This window comes from Erpetoichthys calabaricus, chromosome 16 (assembly GCF_900747795.2).
Source record: "Erpetoichthys calabaricus chromosome 16, fErpCal1.3, whole genome shotgun sequence".
Lineage (NCBI taxonomy): Eukaryota > Metazoa > Chordata > Cladistia > Polypteriformes > Polypteridae > Erpetoichthys > Erpetoichthys calabaricus.
Window position 1 is genome coordinate 11,207,847 of NC_041409.2, and position 17,348 is coordinate 11,225,194.

Below are 17,348 nucleotides of genomic sequence, written 5' to 3' on the forward strand. Positions count from 1 at the left end.
ATGGATGGATGGATGGATCAGGTCAGGTTGGGGAGCATGCACTGGTATGGCACATTATCGCACCCACCAGATGACGAAACAGCTCGGGATCCTGGTTGGCAATCCCCCAGGCAGACATGCGGTCCACAGTCTCAGCCTCGAGAAATGACCATCCATCTGCCATAGCCAGGTGTTATGTGGGTGTCCCCTTGGCCTGGTCCAGCCACTCTCAGCAATGAGGATCTTGCGAGCGACATGGCCATAGAGCTGTAACTGACGCTCCCTCACAATGCAGGTAATGTGCCTCATTCCGGACACAGTGAGCAACTGCTCATTCGACACAAAGTCAAACTAGTGGTACCCAAGGATCCTCTGAAGAGACACAGTACCAAAGGAGTCCAGTCTTTGCCTCAGATCACTGGATAACATTCATGTCTCCCAACCATAGTAAAACAGGAAGCACCAGGACTCTAAAGACCTGGACCTTCATCCTTTTGCATAAATATCGGGAGTGCCACACACCCCTTTCCAGCGACCTCCTGATCCGATCCCCGACCCCCCCCCCCCCAGCCCCGATCTCCTAATCTGTCTCTTGACTTCACAGGAGAAATTACCAAAGACAGGAATGTCACTGCTCTGGAAAAAAAAAACCTCTCGACAAAGGCGACACTCTCTCCTCATTAAAGGCTTGGGTCTTGGCTTTTATCAGGACACTTGCAAGCCCAGACACTCAAACTCCTCACTCAGTCTCTTGAAAGCCCCGATCAGAGCCTCTATTGACTGTGAAGATCACAGCATCATCAGCAAAGTCAAGATCACTGATTCTTTCTTCATCAACAGATGCCCAACAGCCGGAGGACCCCATGACCTTGCCCAACACCCAATTCATGCAAGCATTGAACAGGAGCAAGAACACACCCCTGACGAACCCCAGAATCAACTGGGAAAAACGCATAGGTTCTACCTCCACTCTGCACAACACTCACAGTACCAGTGTACGGGCCCAGCCATGATATCCAGCAACTTTGAGGGGATCCCGCAAAGTCTCAGGATGTCCAACAGGGCAGCTCGATCAACTGAGTCAAACACTTTACAAAAATTGACAAAAGCTACAAAGAAACTGTGCCAACATTCGCGTTTGAGTTGAGAACCTTCAGTGCCAGGATGCGGTCAATGGTAGACTTGGTAGGCGTAAAACCAGACTGATCATGGATCCTATTAAGGATGACCCTAGCAAATACCTTACCCGTCACTGACAGCAGTGTTATCCACCTGTAATTGCCGCAATCCAGGCGATAACCTTTCTCTTTTCACATAGGGAATGACAAGTCCCATTTTCCAGTCAGTTGGGATAACGCCCATCTCCCAAATGAAAGCAAAGATTGCTTGCAAAGCCAGGAAGACAGCCTTACAACCAGTCTGGATATGACGATCATTTAGGCTTCCCAATCCTCAGCTGGTTTACCACCTGTGCAGTCTCAGTGAGATTAGGTGGTTCACAGCTAACTGGAGGATCAGCCTCAAGAACCATGGACGCAAAGATATCCAACGTTGTAGCCGGATGATCAACTTTAAACAGCTATGCTGGGTATGACATTAAACCGCATCCGACCCCGCAAGCGGTCCTCCAACTTGCAGGGAAATCAGGGGGGGTTGGTGGCAGGCTTGGCACTCCAGCCACCATAAAAAAAAAAAAAACTTCACACAGCACTGAGACGACAAACAGGACTCTCTTCTGCTCTCCGCGGGAGCAGCTCGCATTATGAAGGGGTTGGGGGGGCCCCCCATCCCCGTAAGAGTCAAAACTGTTGGAAAGCCAATAAGGTCAGGCCTGCTGGGGATCAGAACTGGCGTGGTGCTGAGGCGTCACCTGCTGCAGGGCAACACTTGGGCCCCAATTTGAGGCAGCCCATCTGGGTAGGCGCATAGAACATCTTGTCTCTCCGGCATGATGATCATCTTCCTCTGCTGTTGGAGGAGCTTCCTAAACTCCGCATTTCAGTGGCGGCACTCTTGAGGTGCACAGACCTGGGACTGGCCAGATCTCTGTAGGTGGCTACACCTTTTATTAGTCTGGTCGCTCCAATGGCTGTCACACTAAGGGAGTAGCTGTTGCTGTGGCAGATTGGTGTCCAGTACCACTGCTTTCAATGGGCTTATTATGAGACTCAGATTAAGGCACTCTCTGGGTACCTTGTCTACTGTCTCAGTGTGTGCTCTGACCATGGGGAGTGATGTCTCTGTGAGGGAGACATTTTATTTGCATCTTCGTTCGGTGGTTGATCGGTGCCTGAAAGGTGACACTCCTCTGGTTATGGTTGACTTCAATGCGACCACTGGCACTGGCACTACAGAAGCGTAAAGTTTGTGAATTCTGACCACAGACTTGTTGTTGCTACTCTGAAGATCCAGTTTGGGTCCAGCGAGCTACCACCTACTAGAAAAATGAGGCTGGACCTGACTAGACTCCAAGATCAGGCCGTTTCTAACAAGTTTGTACGCAGTTTCTTACAAAACATATGGACTTGGGTGCGACTGCTGATCCTAATATGATGTGGGAGACCTTCTGTGACAAGGCTCTGAAGGTTGTTGAGGGTTGTGTTGGTGGTCCCTGAAGGAGGTGTTTCATCTCACTGGCACCCTGGACATCATCGAGAGGAGTCGCAGCGGATGGCAACTCTGGTCTGTACCAGGAACTGAGAAGGACGGCTGTGAAGGCAGATAAGGAGGCGTTTGTTAGAGGAATCTGTGAGCAAGTGACACACCATCTATAGTCTAGTGACCCACGTGCTGCTTACAAAGAAGTTGAAGCATTACGCATGTCCGACTCTGTTCCTCAGAGTAGCAGTCTCTCCATTGTGATGGAACACTCCTTATGGAAGACACTGCAGTTGTGACTTGCTAGGCTGGCTACTTTGAGCATTAAACAATGAACTAGCAAAAAAGCAAGAATCATTATTATGGTAACTGCTGTTTTTCTTTTCCTTGAAATAACACAATATGACACAGAAAAACCAAGTACTGTGCAAATGACCGGTCTAATGCTTAAGTCCCACTATTTCAAATTTACACAATTATGGGGAGCAAAATCAATCTTGCATTAAAATGAAAATGTAAATCATCTTATCTTCATCCAGCTTTACTGGCTAGCATTGATATGCAGAGCTGATTGGTCTTTGTTTGAACAGATGAACAATGACATCCCAGGCGTGGTGCTATTCTCTCTCTCTCCCTCTCCCTCTCCTGAGTAAGGGTCCTCATTATGTACTGAGCTAACCTACATTCACAAACAATAGCCTAGATGAAGTCCTTTGTTTTCAGTATCAAAATGCACTGAAGATCACACAATAGCAGGTCACAAAAACCATCATGTTTCACAATTTGTTTTGTATTCTTCTACAACCACTGAGACAGAAATTTAGATGCAACTATTGCCAAGTCAATAAAAACATCAGAATAACAAACACATAACATTTTAAACATCTAAGATTAAAAAAAGTGACTGCCCATGTACCTCAACAGTCATTTAAGATTTTTCATCAACTGTTCAATAATGTTTGAAATAATTTATACTATTGTATAAATATTACAGCAGACATGTCAGTGAGAAAGCCAATTCAATTAAGTATAAAGCCATACTACTGTACACAAACACTATGAGAGTATAAAGAAACAAGAAACGGATTATACAAAACTAACTTACTAAGTAACTGTTCACTTTTCCAGTTTTAAATAAGTTAACAAGTTTTAATTATATCATGCAAAATAAATCTTTTGTCATGGTTTAGATTAATGCAATTTCACTCTGAAGGCATCTCTGCTGCAGTTTCCTTCCGCAGTTCAGCCAGGCTTTCCATTTCCATAGCAACCACTCACATTTTACATACCTCAGAGTAGTATATCATACATCACTAGAGTAAAACAGGAAATGCCATTCTGCACACAATTCTGATGAAACACCATTCTGTGTATAATTCTGAATCTCAGAAAATAACCATTATATCATTTTCTACACTGTTTACTATTAGTAATTATAAACATATGTATGTGGATATAACTCATTTCCATATGAAGACTGACTTCCCTAAATATCTTAAACAGATAAAGCATTAAACACACTACACTTGGGAGTTACTTTAAATACCCCATACAAAAACCATACATGTCTTTAAATACTGTAACCATCATGTGTACTATTGAAATATTTCAATTTCTCCAGCAAATCTAAGATACTAAAACTACATTGTTGCATTACATAGTCAGTAAAAAACACATTGTGAAATAAAATGGAAAGGCATTTACTAAGAGGAAGAATGAACAGTTATAAAAGAATGGACAGATGTAAAACACCACTTATAATGAATTGTAGAGTTGGTTGAAAGGGACTAAAATTGATACTGAGATTATTTTAACCCAAAATACAATATATGATATATCTGGATATGTTCTCAAAACACCTTAAAGACTGAACATCAGCACCATGCACACATGTACAGTACATACAAATCCAATATACCAGTCCAAAACCTGGTATATTTTTTCACAATAAAATGAAATATTATTGAAGAAAATTTTTGTTCTCAAAATTAAAAAATGTCAAGAATAGTTGGGCTTCCAAGAAGCAGCTCAAATAACATGTTTTTCTGACCATTTTTTTTCCTATCTCCTACACTACATTGCATGTATGACATTCAACACCATGCTTGCCTTGCTGGCATCTGTAGCTACCATTCAGTGAGCATTATTCTCTCTCCATCTGACTGTTTTACAGATTCATTACCACACTAATTGCAGAACTTAACATATGTATATAAAGTATTTACAGTATTTAAACATATATGATTTACATGATTTGTAATGGTTTCAAGTTATATGTTTGCATATACAGTATGTGCCTTTTCTTGTCTGCAACAGTCTGTATGGTGTGTAATTTTTTTAAACAATTACCAGCATAGTAAGCACTATATTAACAGCTGGGCAACTGGTATTTTATATCAAGTGTTTCTAACAGCTTCTTGAATCCTTATTTCTCTGCAGTATAGATAAATACTTTTTACCACCAGCGCCAGGTATTAATCTGTCAGGAGACAAATAAAATTTTGAGGAAGGCCATAATGTTTCGAGGGAAATGGAGCCATTTGATCAATCCAGTGAAACTTTACTTTCACTTTCAATTGCAAAGTACAGTGAAGTAACAGCTACGTATTAAACTTTGGCATTATAAAAATCATAGTTTTTTATTTCATTAATTGATTTTTATCCTATTACTAACTTCTGCTCACAACATAATACTGTATAGTTGTAGATTTGACTTCCTTAAATAATCTTAATGGATTCAAAGACCACCACAGCAAAATATTTATAAATGTTAATTCAAAATAATTGTACTATATATTGAATATTAATCATTGTAATTAGGTTGCTCATTTCACTTGTTAAAATACAAACACAAAATGAAAATAAAATGCCTAGTTATGCACGTTAATCTACACAAAAAGATTACATAATTCACACAAAACAAAACTATGAAGGCCAGTTTTTAATCCTCACTTTGAGCATTTCAGTACAGAATAGTGTACTCTAGGGTGTTGTACCGTGTTAGCCATTATGAATGTAGCGAGAAGTCAAGCAAAATGACTCCTTTCATTGGCTAACTAAAAAGATTACAATATGCAAGCTTTCGAGGCAACTCAGGCCCCTTCGTCAGGCAAGATGTACAGAGTAAGGATGAAAAGAAATGCATGTGCTTACGCTGTGCAAACATATCTCTTCTGGTATAATGTGAATTACTGGTTAGTGCAGTTATCTGACCACTTATAACGTATGAGCATTTCTGGGTGCACATTAAGCAGACTTAATTGTGCTTTGCATTATGTCACTGCAGCTATTATTTTCTTCTACCTGCTGCTTGTCCACGCATATGATATATTGTAGCAGCTACATGTGCCCGGAAGGCCTTTTCAAATGCAGCAACATGTTTTGTCTTTAGATATTGTACTGCTTAAACTTAAAACCAAACAATTTGCAACAGCAGAGGTAACCATACTTGCTTAATTTTATTCTCAGTCATTTCACTGTCAGGCAACTTGGGTGGATTCATTGAAGATACGCATAAAAAGAGCCCAGGGGATTTTGTGGATTTTATTTAACATTTATAAGGTCAGGTGCAGAATATCAAACAAAAGTGATGATCACTTCAATACTGGCTTTTGCATGTTGATTTCTCTTAAATATCGAAATCTTTTTATAATTCTCAGCCCTAATAAATTGCAGAGCAGTTTCATCATGAAAGATTTCTGTGGGAAATACCTTTTCTTACAGGCAGCAAACCCAGAGCTAAATATTAAAAGCACATGTTTACTAAATGTCAAAAATCAATTATTAAATACTTGAGCATAGACAATGCTTCAGTTTGGTTTCATTTACTTTTTAGCAATAGTAAATCAAAGTTCCCAAATTCTGTTGCAGATGTTATCAATGCATGTAACTGTTTCGGATTGTGTATAATATAATTATCTCTAAATTAATCTAATTTTGATTTGCAAACAATATACAAAATGGTAAAGAAATAAAATTTTAAGCATAGTTGCACAATTGTGTCCGCAATCATATTGAGTAACTGTATTTCCTAAGGCAATGGGCCTTGGTTATACTGCTGTCAGTTAATTGGATGTATCAAAAATAATATCTAACTAACCAAGTACTTTTCTGTGTGTAAGATCTGTTGTTTTACCAAGGGCTAATATTATTAGTTTATAGAGGTTATTTACTCTTGGACATGCTACATGCAATAGCTGCTAAGTAAAATATTCATGCCATAGCTCAATTCTTGCTTTTCCTAGTGACTTGCCTTAGCTTTTATATATATATATTATATATATTTGTGTCATATGAAAAACTTTGGGAACCCCTCTCAGCCTGCATAATAATTTACTCTACTTTCAACAAGAAAAAGATAACAGTGGTATGTCTTTCATTTCCTAGGAACTTCTGAGTACTGGGGTATTTTCCGAACAAAGATATTTAGTGAAGCAGTATTTAGTTGCATGAAATTAAATCAAATGTGAAAAACTGGCTGTGCAAAAATGTGGGTCCCCTTGTAATTTTCCTAATTTGAATGCCTGTCACTGCTCAATGCTGATTACTTGTAACACCAAATTGGTTGGATGAGCTCGTTAAGCCTTGAACTTCATAGACAGGTGTGTCCAATCATGAGAAAAGGTATTTAAGGTGGCCAGTTGCAAGTTGTGCTTCCTTCCCTTTGACTCTCCTCTGAAGAGTGACAGCATGGGATCCTCAAAGCAACTTTCAAAAGATCTGAAAACAAAGATTGTTCAGTCTCATGGTTTAGGGGAAGGCTACAAAAAGCTACCTCAGAGGTTTAAACTGTCAGTTTCAACTGTAAGGAATGGAATCAGGAAATGGAAGGCCACAGGCACAGTTGCTGTTAAACCCAGCAGGTCTGGCAGGCCAAGAAAAATACAGGAGTGGCATATGCGCAGGATTGTGAGAATGGTTACAGACAACCCACAGATCACGTCCAAAGACCTGCAAGAACATCTTGCTGCAGATGGTGTATCTGTACATCGTTCTACAATTCAGCGCAATTTGCACAAAGAACATCTGTATGGCAGGGTGATGAGAAAGAAGCCCTTTCTGCACTCACGCCACAAACAGAGTTGCTTGTTGTATGCAAATGCTCATTTAGACAAGGCAGATTCATTCTGGAACAAAGTGCTTTGGACTGATGAGACAAAAATTGAGTTATTTGGTCAGAACAAAAAGGGCTTTGCATGGCGGAAGAAGAACAACGCATTCCAAGAAAAACACCTGCTACCTACTGTCAAATTTGGTGGAGATTCCATCATGCTGTTGGGCTGTATGGCTAGTTCAGGGACTGGTGTCCTTCTTAAAGTCGAGGGTCGGATGAATTCAACCCAATATCAACAAATTCTTCAGGATAATGTACAAGCATCAGTCACAAAGTTGAAGTTACACAAGGGTTGGATATTCCAACAAGACAATGACCCAAAACTCAGTCTGAAATCTACAAAGGCATTTATGCAGAGGGAGAAGTACAATGTTCTGGAATGGCCGTCACAGTCCCCCGACTTGAATATCTATGGGATGATTTGAAGCAGGATGTCCATGCTCGGCAGCCTTCAAATTTAACTGAACTGGAGAGATTTACTCTCAGGCTGGTTTATGTTGTTTGAACTATTAATACTAATATATTTATATTTTTATATAGGCTAATATATTTATATTTTTATATTGACAGGCTCCTGTCAATCATGGAGAATCCACTGCATCCACTAAACAGTGTCATCCCCAGACAGAGGAGTAGCTTCAGCGACAGACTGCTGTCACTGTCCTGCTCCACTGACAGACTGAGGAGATCGTTCTTCCCCCAAACTATGCGACTCTTCAATTCCACCCGGGGGGGGGGGGGGTGTTAAACAACATTATTCAAAGTTATTGTCTGTTTTTACCTGCATTTTTATTACTCTTTAATTTAATATTGTTTTTGTATCAGTATGCTGCTGCTGGAGTATGTGAATTTCCCCTTGGGATTAATAAAGTATCTATCTATCTATTTTGTATGGAAGAATGGTCAAAAATACCTCCATCCAGAATCCAGACACTCAAAGGCTATAGGAGGCGTTATATTTGCAAAATGAGGCTCAACTAAGTATTGATGTAATATTTCTGTTGAGGTGCCCAAATTTATGCACCTGTCTAATTTTGTTATGATGTAAATTGCATATTTTCTGTCAATCCAATAAACTTAATGTCACTGCTGAACATACTACTGTTTCCATACGGCATGCCATATATTAAAAGGAAGCTGCTACTTTGAAAGCTCAGCCAATGATAAACAAAAATCCAAAAAATTAAGAGGGGTTCCCAAACTTTTTCATATTTTATATATACTGTATATATATATATATATATATATATATATATATATATATATATATATATATATATATATATAGTTTTTTGATTCAGTATTTTGCTTATATACATTTTTGTGGTGTTTGGGTAAAGCTGGTCAAATCTGGTTTATATTTTTTTTAAAACTGGTGCTCTGTATTACACATATGCTACAGAGCAAAGTAAATGCTGCAAAGTGCACGAGCAAAGAGGCTTATTGCTTATCTAGGTTACAGTAGAAAACTAACTTTACTGAATTTGGTATTACAAGCATTGGTACATCCAATGTGTTACAGACATGACTATTAAATTATCTAATGAAAAAAATGAAAATACAGCTAACATCATAAGGAAGAAATTAAACATTAACAGGGTCATTATTGGCATGTGATATACAGGCATAGGCACCCTCTTTAAGAGTTCTAGGCAGGCTCAGAAAATAAACACCAAATATAATGTTTACGTCTAATCTTAAAAGTCATTTATTTATTTATTTTTTTTAAAACAGTCTCACCTGTAAATCTAATTTTATATACCAATTTTACTATGCACCAATCTTCAACTGTTCTGGTCAAACAAAACTAGGCACTTAAGTCATAACAGGTTAGTTAATTAGTAACACGTTTCTAAATAGGAATGCCCATATGATAGAGTTTATTATGGATTTGTTACCTCAAGGATCCAATTGGCATATAATAGTCTGGGGCTCACAGACCAGAAGACAGAGTAAAATGCAAATTTAGATGCATCATAACAAGAAACCTATCTATCCGCATACTTAATTACTATGTTGAAGAACTTTTAAGACCTGGAGAACACCATCAACTGAAAATGAACAATGCTGCTTGAATATTTCATAGATAGATAGACAGACAGACAGAAACAGAGACAGACAACTTTATTAATCCCAAGGGGAAATTGTAGCAGTCCTTACTTTCACTGTCATATAGGCTTTTGTTGAGTCAATCTACTGCATTAAATTCAACACAATCTGTGTAACAGGTCAATACAGTCAGACTTAAATGACATTATTATATGCAAACCTGAACATTCTTGAAACCTAGATTGTGCCTTGTCATGATGTACAGTGTGATCTTTTGGCAATTACAACACATCTTCTTGTCCACCTTTTTAAAAACTGGGATCACTACCCCAGTCTGCCAGTCCAGAGGTACTGTCCTCTGGCTTTTAAGCAACACTTAAGAGGTGTTGTAGCCAAAACACTCTTAATGAATTACACTGTAATTATTGTATATGACACAGCAGCAACCAATGGGGATGCAGATAGCAAAGCAAGATATTCACCACACCATATGGGATACCAAGATTTGTGAAACTGTGTGTTGGTAGAAGCGGCTGAAAAAGGTGTGTCTGGCACCCCATTACAAACCCTTTAAAATAATAAAGGTTATGCCAGTTATTTCAGATTGTCCCTGATGAGAACATATAATACCTGAAATTTGCTACAATGAACATATATATATATATATATATCTATGTATTAAGAAGAATAACAGCTCTTATACATCGCTGAGGAAACCCTCCTGACAAGTGCAGTACAATTTCCAAATGAAAAAATATTAAAAATATAAATATATTAGTATTAATAGTTCAAACAACATAAACCAGCAAACTTGTATAACAAAACAATACTGACAAAGTGCACTTTTAGTACCGTAAAAATAACATTCTGAGTGAGTGACACAGTATTTCATCGCCAATCTTCCATTATACAAGTCAGGCATTAAGTGAAGTCAGAATTTCTTAACACTAGAAATCAAATAAATAAACAAATAATCACACCAAAACACAAAACTAGTAACATGGAAATTCTAAGTTTGCAAAAATGTACACTAGTAAAAATTAACCTGGTTTGATGCTGACAGCTGCCAATATACAATTATGTATTTTATAATAAAGAATATATCTAGCATTTGATTATTATGCAGAAACTCTGTTTCAGCATATTCTACTACTACTATTACCACTTCTATTACTACTGCTATTATTGGAGGTTTGTTTGTGCTGTTGTTTATTTTCAGAAATCAAGTCATTAAGCAAAATCAGTGTTGCTCATGTGTTACTTTAATACTATGATTCTACCAGTGGCAGACCGTCAGGGCTTGCAAGGCCTAAAAAAATATCTGAATCACAAACTGATGTTAATTATATTTTGTAAATGAATACTTATTAAATAATTCCAAATAGTCTGTCCGCTTCCTTTCATAGCTTTTCCGATGGTTGTGCTGCTTCCAGACATGTATTTTCGTATTAAAGCATTTAACCAATCACATTTCAGCCATCATTTGTTGCCAGGCAGGGTCAAAGTCAATGAAGTCTGCCCTTCACAATCCGTTCTGCAGGCCCTCTAACACAAAATAAATGTCGATTAAACTGTTGCTTCAACCAATCAGATTTTGAGTTGGTGTTACTAGGGCCCTCTAGCAGGCGTACGGCAACGTCACCGTATTCAGACCCGTTGATTGGATAGGATGGTGTAAGTATGTCATGGATGATTTTGCAGGAAAATCTCCGACTGATCTCCTTGACTTCCTTCATCAGAAAAATCTGAATGAGAGCATGGGGCAGCTGTACACATTGGTATGTTTGGCGGTGACCATTCCAGTGTCCATTGCTTCTATCGAGCGGACATTTTCAGCCCTAAAGCGAATTAAAACTTATGCCAGAAATACGACAGGGCAGGTTCGACTTTCAGCATTAGCTTCGATGGCGATAGAAAGGGACTTCGTGATGGAACTGAAGCGCAAAGATAATCTGCTAGTAATTGAACTGTTTTTGAGGAAAGAGAGGAGGATGGATTTTGTTTACAAATAATCCGAATTGTTGGTGAGTAAAATGTTGCGATTTTCCTAAATAATATTGCAAGTTTATGAGTTATTATTGATGTTTATGTGTGTCGCGGCCGTAGCTGCAGTAGAAAGGAACTTGTTCACCTCTGGTTTGTCTATTCAATAAAGGCATTTATTGTGGCTACAGGAGTTATCTATCTGTGATGCAACGGCTCTTTATACTGTATTTCTGCATATTAAGATGGTTTTTATAATCATAAATTAGTTTTTGAGGGGTGGGTTGATTCAGACGGAGCACTACTGAAGGCCTAGGTGTGAAATGCACGGTCCGCCACTGGACTCTACCGAGTGTCACACTCAAAAGATTCTTAAAGTTTTATCCAGGCAGGCAAGTGAGAGTTACTGAATAGGCTACACAAATTTCTGATTCAATCCTTCAGTCTGAGCAAAGAAGTTTTTATTTATTTATTAAAAGTAGACCCTTAACATTTTCATATTTCACTTTAACAGCTTGAAATACTTGCATGTGTTCCCAAAACAATTACAGATCAAAAACATAATAATCAAAAATTAAATATTATAGCAGTGTCTGATAATTGTTTAAGAAGTGGGTGGTTGCAAGTGGGTTAACTAGGCTATCTTTTATTTATTTCTCCCCTTATCACTCTCCTTCCGTTTAGTGGCACAACAAGGATTCTGTGCCGAACTGCTCTTTGTTTTCATGCTATAATTGTTAGTTAGTCACCAGAATTATACTGTACTATTTGTGCCTAGGTGTTGGGTTTGGGCTTTAGCTACACTGCTCCACCTGCAACAATGTTTTGAAATCTTCCTTTAGGCGAGTCAAGATACGCCACTTTCAAGGGCAAAAGCAAGAAATCGGTAGAGGGTGGTTAAGGGTATTTTGGTTGTTGTGGTGCTGGGGGATGTGTTTGGTATCTTTGAAGGGGTCAAGTTGCTTCTAATCCAGGTTAAAAATTGAATTTTAGAAACCATATCCTTCACAAATATTGACAAAGGCTAGTGAATAATGTATATTTTATGTTAAAAAACTGCAGACCTAATCATTAATTTTTTCAATACAACTGCGTTCAAGTTGCTTAAAACACTGAAAACATAAATAGTACAGTCAATTTCACACTGACCATTTTTATTATTTTATTATATACTATTTTATTATATACTAGACAAAGAGCCCGTTTCGACAACGTAAGATGAAACGGGCACGAGTTTGTGTCAGCAGTGTATGAAGAACAAATGATAAGTAAAGAAGAAGTTGTTCTGTAATGATTGTAGTCCGCTTTACTCATTACTGTACAGGCTTGTACTGTTAGTTGATGAATTTTCCAGGCCTATAGTATAATATTGAATGATCAATGTTCCAGTACAATATGGAAGAGTAATAAGTATAAGCACCATAAACCTGATATAGGTGTATTGAATGAATGCGTAATTAGGCCTCGAGCTGTAGTCGAAATCGCCTTTCAGGCCTCTAGAGCTTTAATCGAAGTCGCCTTTCTCTTTGAATTATCGCGGCAGTAAATCCACTGCCTGCCGTGACGTCGGTCTCATAAGGTTTTTCGGGCAGCTGCGCAGAGGGCGACTGCGCATTCAGCTTCGGATGTGCGCAGAAGGCGACTGCGCATTCGGCTTCGGACAGACGTGAGTAAGTGAGCGAGTAGGCTGGCAAATTATATATAAGATTATTTAAATAGGAGGATATATACACAATGTTTTTTGGTCTATGTGTGGGTTACCCAGCCATTTAAAACATATGCAAAGAAAAGGATATAGTATACAGGTAGTTTGTTTGAGATTTTATTTTGTATTAATACCTATTTTATTTATTTGGAACTGAATTTATTTTGTGTTCTCCTGTAAAACTTGAAAGACTTAAAATTTCCGTTTTAGAGTTAAGATTTTATTTATTTGGAGTCATACAACAAATTTAGTGTGTTCTTCTGTAAAACATCAAAGCTTTCAACTGGTCAGAATTGAGACTTTTTATTTTGTATTACCTATTTTATTTATTTGGAATTGACCAAAGAATTCAGCTGTGCATTTTGTTTGTGTTCTCCTGCAACACTTGAAGCTTTTGACTGGTCAGAATTAACCTTTTAGTTTATTATACTGTATATACTTATTTTATTTATTTGAAATACAGCTGTATAATATTCCATAGTACAGGTAATCCCCAGGTTACGGACATCCAACCTACGATTTACGAACAAGGACGCAGCTACGATGCATGCGCCTCAGTAACTGCTGCTCCATCATCTTCAGTCTGGGGATGCTGCAAGCGGTGGCTACAGGGGGCAATTTCGCTGCTTGCGCAGTGTAATATCTCTCGGGCGGCTCCCGGAGGCAAGCGGTGACCCGTGGTCCATAGTCACTGCGGCCACAGCTATCACTCGGGTGCAGGACGATGGTTCACTGCTCACCCACTACTGAACGCAGGCTGGATGGAGCGGAGTGGGGTGTTTCACTGCCTGCCCAGCACACACGGCTGGTAATGCTGCAAGCGGTGACCCGGTTGTGGCTGAATGGGGTAGCATTGTAGTGTGCCTCGGATGGCTGCCTGTTGAATTGGGATTGAGCGACTCACTACCTGCCTTTGGCCGCACCGTGTTCGTTCTTGGTGGGCAGAAACTGCAGAGAGCATACTGTGGTGGTGGTGACTGTGAGGTGGACTTGTGATGAACCGCCCCTCGCCACCCCCATTCATTCTCAATAGCAAGCCTGCTTGTACTGTTACGCACATAGCAGGAAGTTGTCTCGTCAGTACATCAGACATGTTGATGACTGGTGCCTTCCTGCTGTGATAACGTGTACAACGCTGTGCAGAAGAGCTCAACTTATCCTTTTGTCTTCACCCTTCAAGGATGTCTGTGAAACACAAATCTGATGCAAGTGCCGGTGATATGGTAAAGAGGAGAAAAACCATCACCATGGAAAATAAAGTAGAAGTAATAAAATGGTCAGAGAGAGGTGAAACTCCATCATTCATTGACAGAGCACTTGGTTACAGTCGGGCAACAATAGCATTTATTAAAATAATGTACCTGTTCCGACTTACATACAAATTCTACTTAAGTACAAACCTACAGTCCCTATCTCGTACTTAACCCGGGGACTGACCACAATTAGATTTAGAAGTATAATGAGATCCTCCACCAGACATGTCCTTATATTAATAATTTAATTCAACTTAAAATAAAAAGTAAAAAGTCAGCCAAAATACATCTGTGAAGTTTAAAATGCAGTTTGCTAAATATCTGCTCACTTTAAACACTGCAGAAAGTAAAAAAAAAAAAACTTACCTCTGTCCTCCTACTGAAACCTGACTTAGTAAATCAGACACTGTTCCATTCATTGAGACAGCACCAAATGGTTGTACATTCCTTTGTAAATCAACAGATACTGGTCAAGAAGGTGCCCTTGGAAAAATTATTTGTTATTAACGGCAACCTACTTCTTAAAAATATAGTTGAATTTACATCCATGGATGTACTCATATCAGATATTAAAAAAGAATCCAGCGCAACTGTAGTACTAATTTACAAGTCACCTGGGACATAGTCATTGTTCATGACTGAATTAGGCAGAATTTTATCTGGCTTAGCAATACACTATGGCCATGTAGTGATGATGGGTAGTTTTAATATTAACATAGATGTGGAAACATACATATTTAACCTGATAGACTTGGTAGGGTTTCTGACTCAAAATCTATTACTAACAGTTGAGATTCAAAATCTAAGTATTACTCCATTAAATGAGATTACATTTGATCACTACTTTATTATGTTTGGCTTGTCATTGAAAGAGGCCCTATATGCAATAACCCCCTCAAAACAAAAAAGTGACTACAGCATACAAACTTGTACTGGCTTAATAACAGTACTTAAACTAGAATGCCAAAAACTAGAGCATGGGCATAGATTGACTTTAAATCAAAGTTACAGGCCATACAAACTGCATGGATTAACAATGTTAAAGGTATATTTAAATAAAAAACTTTCTGACCCACCCTGAATACTATTCCAGATTAACAGATGCAAACAGAAATAATCCTTGTGTACTGCTTAGAAGAGTTGCTAATCTGAAAAAATGGTAATTCTGAAATGGCATACAAAATACCTACAAACATTAGTAGTGCAACTTTTATGAACTTCTTTAATAACAATCACACTAAGATCCCAGATTACAATGTCATTTCACAAACTACAGTAAATATTTTAATGTCAAACCCTCTCTTGCCTTGTATACAACATCTTAGTAACTTTAAAGTGATAATAAAACAGGAAATCTTAAAGTTTAATTTTTTAGAATGAAACATAATTACAATACATGCCCCTACACCCTGTTCCAACAAAGCTAGTGAAAATCTCATTTGTTGTTCTGACAGCACAAATCTTAACATTATCAACAGATCATTACTGACTGGCACAGTTCTTAATCTTTATCTGATCATCATTGAAAAAACAGAACTAGACTCAAATACTGTATGATTAATAATTACAGTCCTATTTCAAATTTGCCTTTTTTACTAAAGTTCCTGAAAAAGTAGACACCATGGATTGGCTGAGTGGTCAAGCTTATACCTATAGTGCCTCAAAGCTGTGGAATGATATGTCTGCTTGTGTAAGAGATGCAATCTTAGTCTTGGTATTTAAATCCTACTTGATAACTCACTACTTTCTTCTAGCATACTGATTCGATTTTCGATTGCATCTGTTTGTCATTTAAACAAAGACAGAAGCATTACTAAAATGATAAACTGCCATTGTTTCTCTTCTCTGTATCCTGCTGTAGCACTTAGTACCACTGCTCTACTTTTAAGATGCTTTTTGCGCATGGCAAAGGCATCAGAGAGATTGGGAGCCATGAATTCCAAGGTTGAAAGGGTTTTTGTCTTCTTATTAGACTGCACAGCACAAATTTACAGTATATAATGTTGTAGAACGCCCAGGAGGAGGGCAGGTGGCCAGGTCTTCAAAACTGTGACTATGTCTAACTGACCATGGATGCTACAGGGTTTCATTTTCTACAGGGATGTAATGGAGTATAGCTTGTGTTTTCCTCTCCTCTGTTGTAACATGGTTACATATCTCAATGACAATATTAGTGGAAATATATTGTAAGGATAATTTTATGTTAATCGGTTTAAATTTGCTTTGTTTTTCTGTGTTTAAAATAATCTGTATTTTATGAGGATGCATTATATAATCTGTTTAATTTCATGTGTTTTATTACCTGCAAACCTGTTACAGCACTCTTGAGAATGTATTCAGTGAAGAGAGACATGAAAAAATAAACTGAATTGAAAACTTAATATAATCTATTGTGAGCATCTTGGTTAAAATTATTTAATAGTTATAAAGGATGTTAACCAGTTTGTTCATGTTTCAAGGTCAAATGTCATGCAGGTATAACTGTGCCTTGGCTGCATCAGGCTATGTTTCAGGCAGCATTATATTTCAGGAGCTTTAAGTGAGTGACAGCTTGTACAGGAAAATTTTCTGCCTAGAAGGATGGTAAACAGAATGCACCGGGCTACATTACACAGTAGAGCGACAATACCATGTTAAGATTTCTCAAAATAAACCTACAAATTAACAG

General features: G+C 38.2%; 1 protein-coding gene across 6 annotated transcripts in view; it reads right to left on the reverse strand.

Annotated features, from left to right (window-relative positions):
- Positions 1-17,348, reverse strand: part of foxn3 (forkhead box N3) — a 287,971-nt gene that overhangs the window by 69,315 nt on the left and 201,308 nt on the right. The window lies entirely within an intron of this gene.